Raw genomic sequence first — 12,776 nt, 5'->3', positions numbered from 1 at the left:
GTAACAACACAGAAAAAGATATACCATGCTAACATTAATGAAAAACAGCTGAAGTGGCTATATTAAATATCAGATAAATTAAATGTTCAAGCAAAGAATATTACCAGAGGAAACCATTTCAGAATGATAAAGGGGTCAATTCAACATCTGGACATATAGTCTGAAATATTTATGTAACTAATAATACAGCCTCCAAATAAATGAAACAAACTGATAGAAATTACAAAGAAAGGTAAATCCAACTCACTCAATAAGAGTACAGAAGATTTAAGGGTGCTTTCTTGGTGGCTCAGGGGTAAAGAATGCAATGCAGGAGATGTGGGTTTGATCCCTGGGTTGGGAAGATCCCCTGGAGGAGGGCATGGCAACCCACTCCAGTATTCTTGCCTGGAGAATCCCATGGACAGAGGAGCCTGGCAGGCTCAGGTCCATAGGGATGCAAAGAGTTGGACACAACTGAAGCGACTGAGTACAGCACACAGAAGATTTAAACACTACCAATCCAACAGTCTTAGCAAGTATTCACAGAACATTCCGCCCAACAGTGACAGAATACAGTCTTTTCAGTGCACACCAAACATTTATAGGAGAGCCCACACGTTCTGGGTCATAAAATAAATGTTCATAAATTTAAAACGATTCAAGTCATATGAAGTGTATTCTCTGAACATAATGGAATGAAATTAGAAATCAGTAGCAGAAAAACATCTGGAAGATCCTTAAAATGTTTGAAAACTAAATAAAGTGTTGCTAAATAACCCCATAACGACAAAGAAGAAATCCAAAGGCAAATTAGGAGGGATTATGAACTGAAGGCAGAATAACTGAAATAAGATTACCAAGTGATAACTTTTAAGGTGGGCATGTGATAGTTCATTACACTTTTGTGTATCTCTGAAAAAAAAAAAAGTTAAAACAGAATGCTGCTATGTCAGAAATAACACAACAGAGCTCTTCCTTTTGAAATTTATGGATCTCAAGGTCCTTCTTCCTCAATTTAACCACTGCTAGGAAGCATCTGGGAGAAGGCAATGGCATCCCACTCCAGTACTCTTGCCTGGAAAATCCCATGGACGGAGGAGCCTGGTAGGCTGCAGTCCATGGGGTCGCTAGGAGTCAGACACGACTGAGCGACTTCACTTTCACTTTTCACTTTCATGCATTGGAGAAGGAAATGGCAACCCACTCCAGTGTTCTTGCCTGGAGAATCCCAGGGATGGGGAAGCCTGGTGGGCTGCCGTCTATGGGGTCGCACAGAGTCGGGCACGACTGAAGTGACTTAGCAGTAGCAGGAAGCATCTACAGAGAAGGCAATGGCACCCCACTCCAGTACTCTTGCCTGGAAAATCCCATGGACGGAGGAGCCTGGTGGGCTGCAGTCCATGGGGTCGCTACAGTCGGACACGACTGAGCGACTTCACTTTCACTTTTCACTTTCATGCACTGGAGAAGGAAATGGCACCCCACTCTAGTACTTTGCCTGGAAAATCCCATGGACAGAGGAGCCTGGTGGGCTGCAGTCCATGGGGTCGCTAGAGTTGGACATGACGACTGAGCGACTTCACTTTCACTTTTCACTTTCATGCATTGGAGAAGGAAATGGCAACCCACTCCAGTGTTCTTGCCTGGAGAATCTCAGGGACGGGGGAGCCTGGTGGGCTGCCGTCTGTGGGGGTCGCACAGAGTCTGACACGACTAAAGCCACGCAGCAGCAGCAGCAGCAGGAAGCATCTATCACAATTAACTGCACATAAATTCCTTGCTCCCAGTCTACAGAAAATTGCCTGGCCCCTCCATCATTTGAGAAGGCTTAGGTGGGACATTTCAAAAAGAAAAGATTCTTACGTCCTGAAAAAACAAAATCATTTCATGAAACAAAGAGGAAACATATACACACCTTGAAGCTTGCTTCTGACTGTACAACAGTCATTCTTCCTTCCTCTGGGTGCTACTCTCAGAGGGGGAAAAAAAAAGAACCATGAGATACTGGCCCTTTCTGAAGGTATACTCTAAATTAGAACCCCCACCCCATTAATCTACCCCTCATTTAATACAGAGGAAAATCAGAAGGAAACTAGAACAGTTCTGCACTTTCTGTATTAGAAAGAAGGGCCAAGATCACAGCCATCTTGGGCTAGAATCTGTTTCTGAATTCAAAGCTGTCTGTTGGAGACAAGCTGCAGTGGAGTATACAATTTCCCAAGTCTCTCACTGACTCTTCTAGAACACTCTCTGGAAGTATTTCCACTCCTGGAATTCCATTACATTTCCCAGTGACCTGTCTTGAAGGTGCCATCAGTTCTAAAATTCTCATCTCAAGAATCTGTGCTTTAGAAATAACTAATATTCTTGAATCAGGAGTTCAAATTTCTGACTTATTCCTTCCTGTCACTTTTCTGCATTCAAAACCCTGAAGGTTATAAGGTGAGAGGGCACCAGCAAGCAGTAGGGAAGTTACATCTTAAATTCCACAGCAAACTAAGGATAAATATGAAAAATGAAGCACCACAGCCAATGTGTGAAAAGAGGGGAAATGAATCACTGTGATCAAAAGAGAAAGAAGTCATCCTCAGAGGACCACATGGGATTCTTTGTGTGTTTTTTTTGTAATATTTATTTATTTGGCTGTTCCAGATCTTAGTTGCAGCATGAAGGATCTTTAGTTGCAGCATGTGGGATCTAATTCCCAAACCAGGGATGGAACCCAGGCCCCCTGGATCCGAAGCAGGGCATCTTAGCTACTGGATCACCAGGGAGGTACCCACATGGGATTCTTGATCCATAGGCAGACTCAGCCCCAGAATGAATCCAGAAATACCAAGATGCAATTTTACCTTTGTATCCAGATAAACTTCCATAAGGTCACAGGCTATGAAACATACAAATGACTTACAGAGTCACACACGATCACATTTCCACAGTCTCACAGCCAGTCACAATCACCAAGTTAACACTTCACTGTTTGACCATCTAGTCTGAAAATCCAATCCTACACCGAACATACACATCACTCAAGCACATACAAGCACCCTGCTGGGGACACACAAAGCCCAAAATAACCTTTCACAACAACACTTTTACTCTTTTCACAGTCATTCAATCAGATAGTCAGAAAAACACAACCAAGTACCAGTTCAAGGAAACAGGCAATCACAAACATCGTGTTACAGAAACACGATCATAACACCTCAAAGTCACAGGCAAACCCCAGTAACACACACACAACCTCAAAGTAACACAAGCACTTCCAAACAGCCTGTCACAACAACACTGTCGCAAGCCGCAGTCTTGAACAAACGGTCCACACACAATTATACTGTCACATAAGCACATTTCCACTCAGGGAAGCAAGCGGTCAGGAATACAGTCAAAGCAGAACTACCACATCCTCAGAGTCACAAACAACTCACACTCACACAAACGCTTACACACAAAACCACAGTAGTACACGCCCATTCGCCAATACGGTAACCAATACCAGGTTGCCTGACACACACACACACACACACACACACACACACACACCACGACGCTTCCTCGGAGCGTTTCCGCCCTGGCGTTCCGGACATACCTCGATAGAGGGTGCAGTTCAGGGCCCAGGATCTGGTGCCCGGAGTCCCTGCCCGGTTTCGGGTTCGCCCGCCCTGCGGGAGCCAGGCCAAACTCCTCCAGGGACGCAGCCCTCTCCCCATGCGACGTCCCCAAATCACGCGAAAAAAACGGAAATGAAGCCGCTTCGGGACGCGGTGGCTCTGGGAAATGTAGTCCAACTCCGGGCAGGCTGTGGCTGACGGCCAGGACGCTAGGAGACCTAGTTCACCAACTCCCGGCGGGCTTCGTGGACCCCACTGCTGCTAGAACCAGTTAGCTCCAAATGCCGCGCCCCGGAGATTTCTGGGAGAGCCCGCCTGTGCTCATTGCGCAGGCGTGGGACGCGCTTGGCTCTAGCCTTTGGGGCAAAGACTGCGGCTGCTGTTGAGTGGTGTTGGCCGGTCAGGACAAAGTGGGACAGGCAGATAGGGCAGATGCAGGGAATCAGTTTGAGCGTCAGATTGACACGAGACCCTGTGTGTCCCTTTGGTGCAGGTGAATATGTGCGAGACATTGCGAGATATTTTCGGGTGGACTAGGAGTCCCTCAGTGACCGGGTGTAGGATTGTGTTTCTGCCTGTGTGTGATTCTATGTGCTGCTGGATGTCAGGTGATTCGTACTAGAAGCTGCATAGTAATAGCATTTTATAACTGTGTGGGATTGTCTGAGAGATTATGGAGCCTCTGCCTTTGTAGTTTGTTTTGTGTCCATAATTGAGAGTGGTTGTGTGACTGGTGATGATTTCTTATATAAATGTACTTTTATCATGCCTACATCTGAACGTCTGTAGGAGTGTGACTAGCAAAAGAACATATATGTGATTGTGAAAAAAAGATGGATGGTCAAATTATTTCTTCCTTGAACACCAATTTGATAATCTGGAAAAGGTCATCAGTTCATTTGGCAAATAATTTAGGCCTGATTTTTCTACTGGATCAAATACATGTAATTATGGGGAAGAATGCAAAATCAACTTAGTCGGCTGTTGTTTTTTTTTTAAGAAGCATATTTTCAAAGGCAACCTTAGGGTATCCGCTTTTTCCTCCACCACAGCCCTTCAAAGTAGGCATTCATTCTTTTCTACTATTAAGGGGACTTTGTTGGGTAAGGTTGAGAGGCATCCAGTTAATAAAACAATAAAATAACTTTATACATAAGAAGAGTAAATTTCAGTAGAGTCCAGCATTAGTCAGATTTCCTGAATTCTAGGTCAAACCCTGTTCCCCTTTTCTATGAGCATGTGTGAGTTAGTTGCTTAGTCGTGTCCAACTCTGCAACCCCATAGACCGCAGCCCACCAGGCCCCTCCATCCATGGGATTCTCCAGGCAAGAACACTGGAGTGGGTCGCCATTTACTTCTCCAAAAGAAACTATAGAAAGAAAGAAAGTGAAGTTGCTCAGTCATGTCCCACTCTTTGTGACCCCATGGACTGTAGCCTACCAGGCTCCTCCATCCATGGAATTTTTCAGGCAAGAGTACTGGAGTGGGTTGCTATTTCCTTCTCCATTCTATGAGCGTACCTTGACTCAGAGAGAGAAAGGAACTTAATGTAGGTCTGTTGATAAGCCTGGGCTTGTCTTCACTTACTTCGTGACCTCCTGTTCTTAAAAAAAAAAAATCATAAACTTGTGAACATCCAGCCCAAAAGAGATGGAGCTGTCGTTTCATCACTGCTTAGGGGGCGGAAGATCAAGAACTAATAAAGCTTATCTGATTTTTAGGACCATTTACCAAATACTTAGGAGAAGGCAATGGCACCCCACTCCAGTACTTTTGCCTAGAAAATCCCATGGACGGAGGAGCCTGGTAGGCTGCAGTCCATGGGGTCGCTAGGGTCGGACACGACTGAGCGACTTCACTTTCACTTTTCACTTTCATGTATTGGAGAAGGAAATGGCAACCCACTCCAGTGTTTTTGCCTGGAGAATCCCAGGGATGGGGAAGCCTGGTGGGCTGCCGTCTATGGGGTCGCACAGAGTCGGACACGACTGAAGCGACTTAGCAGCAGCAGCAGCACCAAATACTTTGATTTCTTCCCAATTTTGTGGAGTAGCAAGTTTGGTAACCAAGATTGTTGAGTGAATGAACCTGTGTGCTTGATCCAGTATAGCTATGTGAAATAGAGATAGTCAAATCGCTCTGACTTAGAGTGGGTCAGAATGTCAGAGTGGACCAAAATTTTTTCAAGAGGATACATAGGAAATGTAGTTTGTTTTTTTAAAGAGGTGACACATTCTGGTTTCAAATTAGACAGACGTGCATAGGTCTCAAGCCACATCTTGATTGTCTGTTGTCTCTTTTGGCTTTTGAATAGTTGTGATGATTGCTTGCAAGAGAAAAAAAGGTTATTGTTTAAAAAACAGGAATTACTAACCTGAGATGAATAGATTCTATGTAGATGGGTTTCTTATTGTATATTAAACTTATGACATTTTGTATGTGTATAAATGTGATTTTTCTTTTCCAGAGAAAGTAGAGGCACCTTTATCTGATTCACAGAGGTACTTTGACCCCCCCCCCCAGAACTAAAGACCTTTAGAAATAAAGATCACAGAAGCTGAGGAGGATCTTTTTCCAGCATACTATATGATATATTTAATATAAAAAATAATATATATTTTTGGAAGGATATGCCCCTCTGTCAATAGTAACCTTTGAGGCAAGAAGCGAGGACTTATTGTAAAGGGGGAGAGTGTCAAAGAGGACTTTAGGTATTAATGATAATCTCTTTTTTTCCTTACAAGGAAAACATATTACTCATGTATGGAAATTTTAATCTTAAAATTCAAAGAAAATGGAGATGTTGAAGATTTTGGAGCAAGAAATGAGTCAAGGAACCTAAATTCTGTGGAAGAAGATAAAATCCAGAAAAACCATGGAGAAAACTGCAAAGGGGAAAGAATACACAAGCAATAATTTTCATAAGACCCAGGTTCCCTGTTTATTAGCGGGCAGTTTCAGATTTACATTATGGCCCAGACCCTCAAGGATTAGTTATCGCTTGAGCCCAGCAACTAGAGCCCATGGTAGTGGTTGCCCATGAACATTACTGGTAAATATATTCTTTTTCCTGGCATTGGGTCATTTTCTTTAAAACTCTTTATCAATGCTGGCAATAGATTAGATTTATACCAGTACATATGAGTCAAGCATTTATTCAGTGATCTCAGGTTCTCAAGTATTTTTATAATTATTTTTCACTGTTTTTATTTTTAAAAATTTAAGCTATAGGAAAAGCAAAAGAATATTATAATGATGTATACTCTATGTCCTTTACCTAGATTCACCAGTTTTTAACATTTTGCACCATTCTCTTAATCTGTCTATGCTTATTTACCTATTTTTGTTTGTTTTTTGCTCTATTTATAAGTGCAATATTATGAGTATTCGACACCATGAATATACATAAAAAATTTAACATTGATTCATAATATCATCTAATATATAATCTGCTTTTACATTGTCCCAGTTGTTTCCAGATACCCTATATGTGCATTTTAAAAACTGATACATACTCCAAATCAAAGTCACACGTTGCAGTGGACCGGCTTTTGTCTCACAGTTCTAGAAGCTGGGAAGTCCAAGATCAAGATACAGGCAGATTTTGTTCCTTCTGAGAGCCTTTCCTGGTTTACAGATGGCCACCATCTTGCTGTTTTCTCACATGGTGAAAAAAGGGCCTATCTTTTTAATGCAGAGCAGTATTCCCTTCCATAGAAGGCAATGGCAACCCACTCCAGTACTCTTGCCTGGAGAATCCCAGGGACGGCAGAGCCTGGTGGGCTGCCATCTATGGGGTCGAAAGGTCGGACATGACTGAAGCAACTTAGCAAGAGCAGCAGCAGCATTCCCTTCACTTGTTTTGTGTTTCATAATAACATTTTAAAGAATTGAAGAGGCTAGAATGTTGAGCCTAACATTCTGAATTTCCTTGTTTTGTCACGACTAGGTTACATTTAAATATATTTGACAAGAATACTAGAGGCACTGCTGTATGCATCCTAGTATATCACATCAGTTCAGTTCAGTTGCTCAGTCATGTCCTACTCTTTGTGACCCCATGGACTGCAGCACACCAGGCTTCCCTGTCCATTGCCAACTCCTGGAGTTTACTCAAACTCATGTTCATTGAGTTGGGGATGCCATCCAACCATCTCATCCTCTGTCATCCCCTTCTTCTGTGGCTTTCAATCTTGCCCAGCATCAGGGTCTTTTCCAATGAGTCAGTTCTTCGCATCAGGTGGACAAAGTATTGAGAGTTTCAGCTTCAGCATCAGTCCTTCCAGTGAATATTCAGGACTGATTTCCTTTAGGATTGACTGGATTGATCTTCTTGCAGTCCAAGGGTCTCTCAAGAGTCTTCTCCAACAGCACAGTTCAAAAGCATCAATTCTTCAGCGCTCAGCTTTCTTTATAGTCTAACTCTCACATCTATACCTGAATACTGGAAAAACCGTAGCTTTGACTAAATGGACCTTTGTTGGCAAAGTAATGTCTCTGCTTTTTAACATGCTGTCTAGGTTGGTCATAGCTTTCTTCCAAGAAGTAAGCATCTTTTAATTTCATGGCCACAGTCATCATCTGCAGTGATTTTGGAGCCCAAAACAATAAAGTCTGTCACAGTTTCCACTGTTTCCCCATCTATTTCCCATGAAGTGATGGGACCAGATGCTGTGATCTTAGTTTTCTGAGTGTTGAGTTTTAAGCCAACTTTTTCACTCTCCTCTTTCACTTTCATCAAGAGGCTTTTTAGTTCTTCTTCACTTTCTGCCATAAGGGTGGTGTCATCTGCATATCTGATGTTATTGATATTTCTCCCGGCAATCTTGATTCCAGCTTGTGCTTCATCCAGCCTGGCATTTTGCATGATGTACTCTGCATATAAGTTAAACAAGCAGGGTGACGATATACAGCCTTGACGTACTCCTTTCCTGATTTGGAACCAGTCTGTTGTTCCATGTCCAGTTCTAACTGTTGTTTCCTGACCTGCATACAGATTTCTCAAGAGGCAGGTCAGGTGGTCTGATACTTCCATCTCTTTCAGAATTTCCCAGTTTGTTGTGATCCACACAGTCAAAGGCTTTGGCATAGTCAATAAAGCAGAAGTAGATGTTTTTCTAGAACTCTTGTTTTTTCGATGATCCAACGAATGTTGGCAATTTGATCTCTCTCTGGTTCCTCTGCCTTTTCTAAATCCAGCTTGAACATCTGGAAGTTCTCAGTTCACATACTGTTTAAGCCTGGCTTGGAGAATTTTGAGCATTACTTTAACTGGCATGTGAGATGAGTGCAATTGTGTGGTAGACGCCAAGGCAAATTTGGCCTTGGAGTACAGAATGAAGCGGGGCAAAGGCTAATAGAGTTTTGCCAAGAGAATGCACTGGTCATACCAAACACCCTCTTCCAACAACACAAGAGAAGACTCTATACATGGACATCACCAGATGGTCAATACCGAAATCAGATTGATTATATTCTTTGCAGCCAAAGATGGAGAAGTTCTATACAGTCAGCAAAAACAAGACCGGGAGCTGATTGTGACCATGAACTCCTTATTGCCAAATTCAGACTTAAATTGAAGAAAGTAGGGAAAACCACTGGACCATCCAGGTATGACCTAAATCAAATCCCTTACAATTATACAATGGAAGTGACAAAGAGATTCAAGGGAGTAGATCTGATAGAGTGCCTGAGAACTAAGGACAGAGGTTTGTGACATTGTACAGGAGGCAGGGATCAAGACCATCCCCAAGAAAAAGAAATGCAAAAAGGCAAAATGGTTGTCTGAGGAGGCCTTACAAATATCTGAGAAAAGAAGAGAAGGGAAAAGCAAAGGAGAAAAGGAAAGATAAACCCACTTGAATGCAGAGTTCCAAAGAATAGCAAGGAGAGATAAGTAAGCCTACCTCAGTGATCAGTGCAAAGAAATAGAGGAAAAGAATAGAATGGGAAAGACTAGAGATCTCTTCAAGAAAATTAGAGATACCAAGGGAACATTTCATGCAAAGATGAGCACAATAAAGGACAACTACTGAGCCCATGTGCAGCAGTTAATTAAGCCTGTGCACCCTAGAGCCTGTGCTCCGCAAGAGAAGCCACTCCATGAGAAGCCTGTGCACCGCAGCTAGAGAGCAGCCCCTGCTCACCACAACTAGAGAAAAGCCTGCACAGCAATGAAGACCCAGCACATCCAAAAATAAATAAATAAAAATTATATGTATAAAAATGAATGAGTGTAACTGTGTTCCAATAAAACTTTATTTACAGAAACAGGCAGTGGCAGGATTTAGCTGGGGAGGGGGGTGGCTATAGTTTGCCGGCCTTTGTCCTAGGATGTATATTATGAATGTTGTATCACTGAACATAGGGTATTTGGAACATGCAAATATTATCACCTCTACTAGACAATGCAGTATTTTCCAAAGGAGATTTTTCAACTTTTATTCCTTACTAACATTTGAAATTGTCAGAATTTTAAGTTTAGATCAATCTGGTAGATGGATATGAGATGAAATCTCATTTTGGTTTTACTTTGCATTTCTCTAATTAAGGTTAAGGTTTTATCTGGAAATATTTACTGGCCATTTGTCTAATATGAAATGCATATTAAAGTTATGTGCTCATTTTTTTCTTAAATTGTCTTACAGAATTTTATTAAAAATATTCTGGATGTTTATCTTGTGTTAGTCATATGTGTTGAAAGCTTGTCTTTTCATTCTCTAGGGAATCTTTCAATAAGTAGAAGTTCTCTAATGTCAGATTTATGAAAAAAAAATGTTAAGACTTGTTCTTTTTTTGTGTTTCAAGAAATCAATATCTTACACCAAGGTCTTAAATTTAGTCTCCTACATTATCTTCTTAAAGGTTTATTGTTTTGCCTTCCACATTTTTGGTTGTTATAAAATCTTTTGGAATCAGTTTCTGAAAGATAAAAGAGTATAATTTACGTGTGTGTACACCAGTTGTTCCAGAACATGAAAAGGCCATCATCTCCCTTCTTATTGACAGTCATAAATTAGATTAACGTATATGTATGGAACTGATGGGGGAGGGTCTTTATTCAATCTGTTGATTAATTTATTATTTCCTGTAATATGTACATGATCTTGATTGTTGTTGTTCAGTCACTCAGTCGTGTCCAACTCTTTGTGACCCCCATGGACTGCAATATACCAGGCTTACCTGTCCTTCAGCATCTCTTGGAGTTTGCTCAAACTCATGTCCATTGAGTCAGTGATGCCATCCAACCATCTCATCCTCTGTCGTCCCCTTCTCCTCCTGCCTTCAATCTTTCCCAGCATCAGGGTCTTTTCTAATGAATCAGCTCTTCACATCAGGTGGCTAAAGTATTGGAGCTTCAGCTTCAGCATCAGTCCTAATGAATATTCAGGATTGATTTCTTGATTAACAGTTTTTGGTATATGATAACACAAAGACCTATTTGGGACCTTGTTAATCTTCTCCAGTATATAGGTTTATTTTTTAGTCTTATCTTTATTATTCCCTTGTTTGTACTTTCTTTTGGTTTATTGCCATTTTCTCCCCACATTTTAAGTTGGATAATTAGGCAATTAATTTTTATGCTTTTTAAAAAAAGTTTTAAGTATAGTTGATTTAAAATATTGTGTTGATTTCTGCTGTACAATAGCGATTCAGTTATATGTATCTTTCTTTCTTGTTTGTTGCTCAATCGTGCCCAACTCTGTGTGACCCCATGGACTATAGCCTGCTGCTGCTGCTGCTAAGTCACTTCAGTCGTGTCCAACTCTGTGCGACCCCATAGATGGCAGCCCAAAACATGACAGCTCCCCCGTCCCTGGGGTTCTTCAGGCAAGAACACTGGAGTGGGTTGCCATTTCCTTCTCCAGTGCGTGAAAGTGAAAAGTGAAAGTGAAGCCGCTCAGTCGTGTCCGACCCTCAGCGACCCCATGGACTGCAGCCTACCAGGCTCCTCCGTCCATGGGATTTTCCAGGCAAGAGTACTGGAATGGGGTGCCATTGCCTTCTCCAATAGCCTGCTGGGATCCTCTATCCATGGGATTTCCCGACAAGAATACTGGACTGGGTAGCCATTCCCTTCTCCAGGGAATACTCCTGACCCAGGGATCAAACCCGGGTCTCCTGCATCACAGGCAGATTCTTTACCATCTGAACCACCAGGGAAGCCCTAATTATATGTCTACATATATTCTTTCTCATATTCTTTTCCATTATGGTTTATTACTGGATATTGTTAATTTTTGGCTGCACCGTGCAGCTTGCCATATCTTGGTTCCACGACCAGGACTCAAACCTGTGCCCCTGCAGCAGAAGCATGGAATCCTAACCACTGGAGTGCCGGATAATTCCCTTTTACAGGATATTTAATACAGTTCTCTTTGCTATACAGAAGGACCATTTTGTTTATCCACTCTATATAATAGTTTGCATCTGCTAATCCCAAACTCCCACTCCATCTTCCTCTATCCCCCTCCCCCTTGGTAACCACAAATCTGTTCTCTCTGTTTGGTTTGTATATCATTTGTATCATATTTCAGATTCCATGTATAAGAGATATCACATAGTATTTGTCTTTCTCTTTCTGACCTACTTATGATGATAATTTTTGGATCCATCAATGTTGCTGCAAATGGCATTGTCATCTCTCTTTATGGCTGAGTTGTATTCCATTGTATACATGTACCACCTCTTCTTTATGTATTCATCTGTCAGTGAACATTTAGGTTGCTTTCATGTCTTGGTTATTGTAAACATTTCCGCTATGAACATTGGGGTGCATGTATCCTTTTGAATTAGAGCTTTCTTGGGATATGTGCCCAGGAATGGGATTGCTGAATCATATGGTAGCTCTGTTTTTAGTTCTTTTTAACAACCCACCATACTGTTCTCTCTAGTGGCTGCACCAATTTACATCCCACCAATAGTATAGGAGGGTTCCCTTTTCCCACAATTTCTCCATCTAGTGACAGATGTTAACTAGACTTACTTTGGTGATCATTTTGAAATATATGCAAGTATTGAATAAACATGTCATACACCTGAAACTAAAATAGCACTTATGTCAATTATATCTAAAAAGAAAATAGAGTTCCTACCTCAAGGAAAAAACCCTCAAATTTCATGATGAAAAAAACTTTGAAATCATTTTAAAAAATCTATCAATAAAAGAAAAAATTTCTCAGA

At 41.5% G+C, this 12,776-nt stretch overlaps 1 protein-coding gene across 1 annotated transcript in view; it reads right to left on the bottom strand.

Annotated features, from left to right (window-relative positions):
• LOC138991792 (zinc finger protein 420-like) overlaps positions 1-3,954 on the bottom strand; it is a 30,404-nt gene extending 26,450 nt beyond the window's left edge. Inside the window, 2 exon segments of the mRNA XM_070387848.1 lie at positions 1,898-1,948; positions 3,572-3,954. The gene's annotated coding sequence lies outside the window, so the exon portion shown is untranslated.
• Between the last annotated feature and the right edge of the window lie 8,822 nt (positions 3,955-12,776).

This window comes from Bos mutus, chromosome 18 (genome assembly GCF_027580195.1).
Source record: "Bos mutus isolate GX-2022 chromosome 18, NWIPB_WYAK_1.1, whole genome shotgun sequence".
NCBI lineage: Eukaryota > Metazoa > Chordata > Mammalia > Artiodactyla > Bovidae > Bos > Bos mutus.
This window is presented reverse-complemented; position numbering and strand designations above follow the sequence as displayed.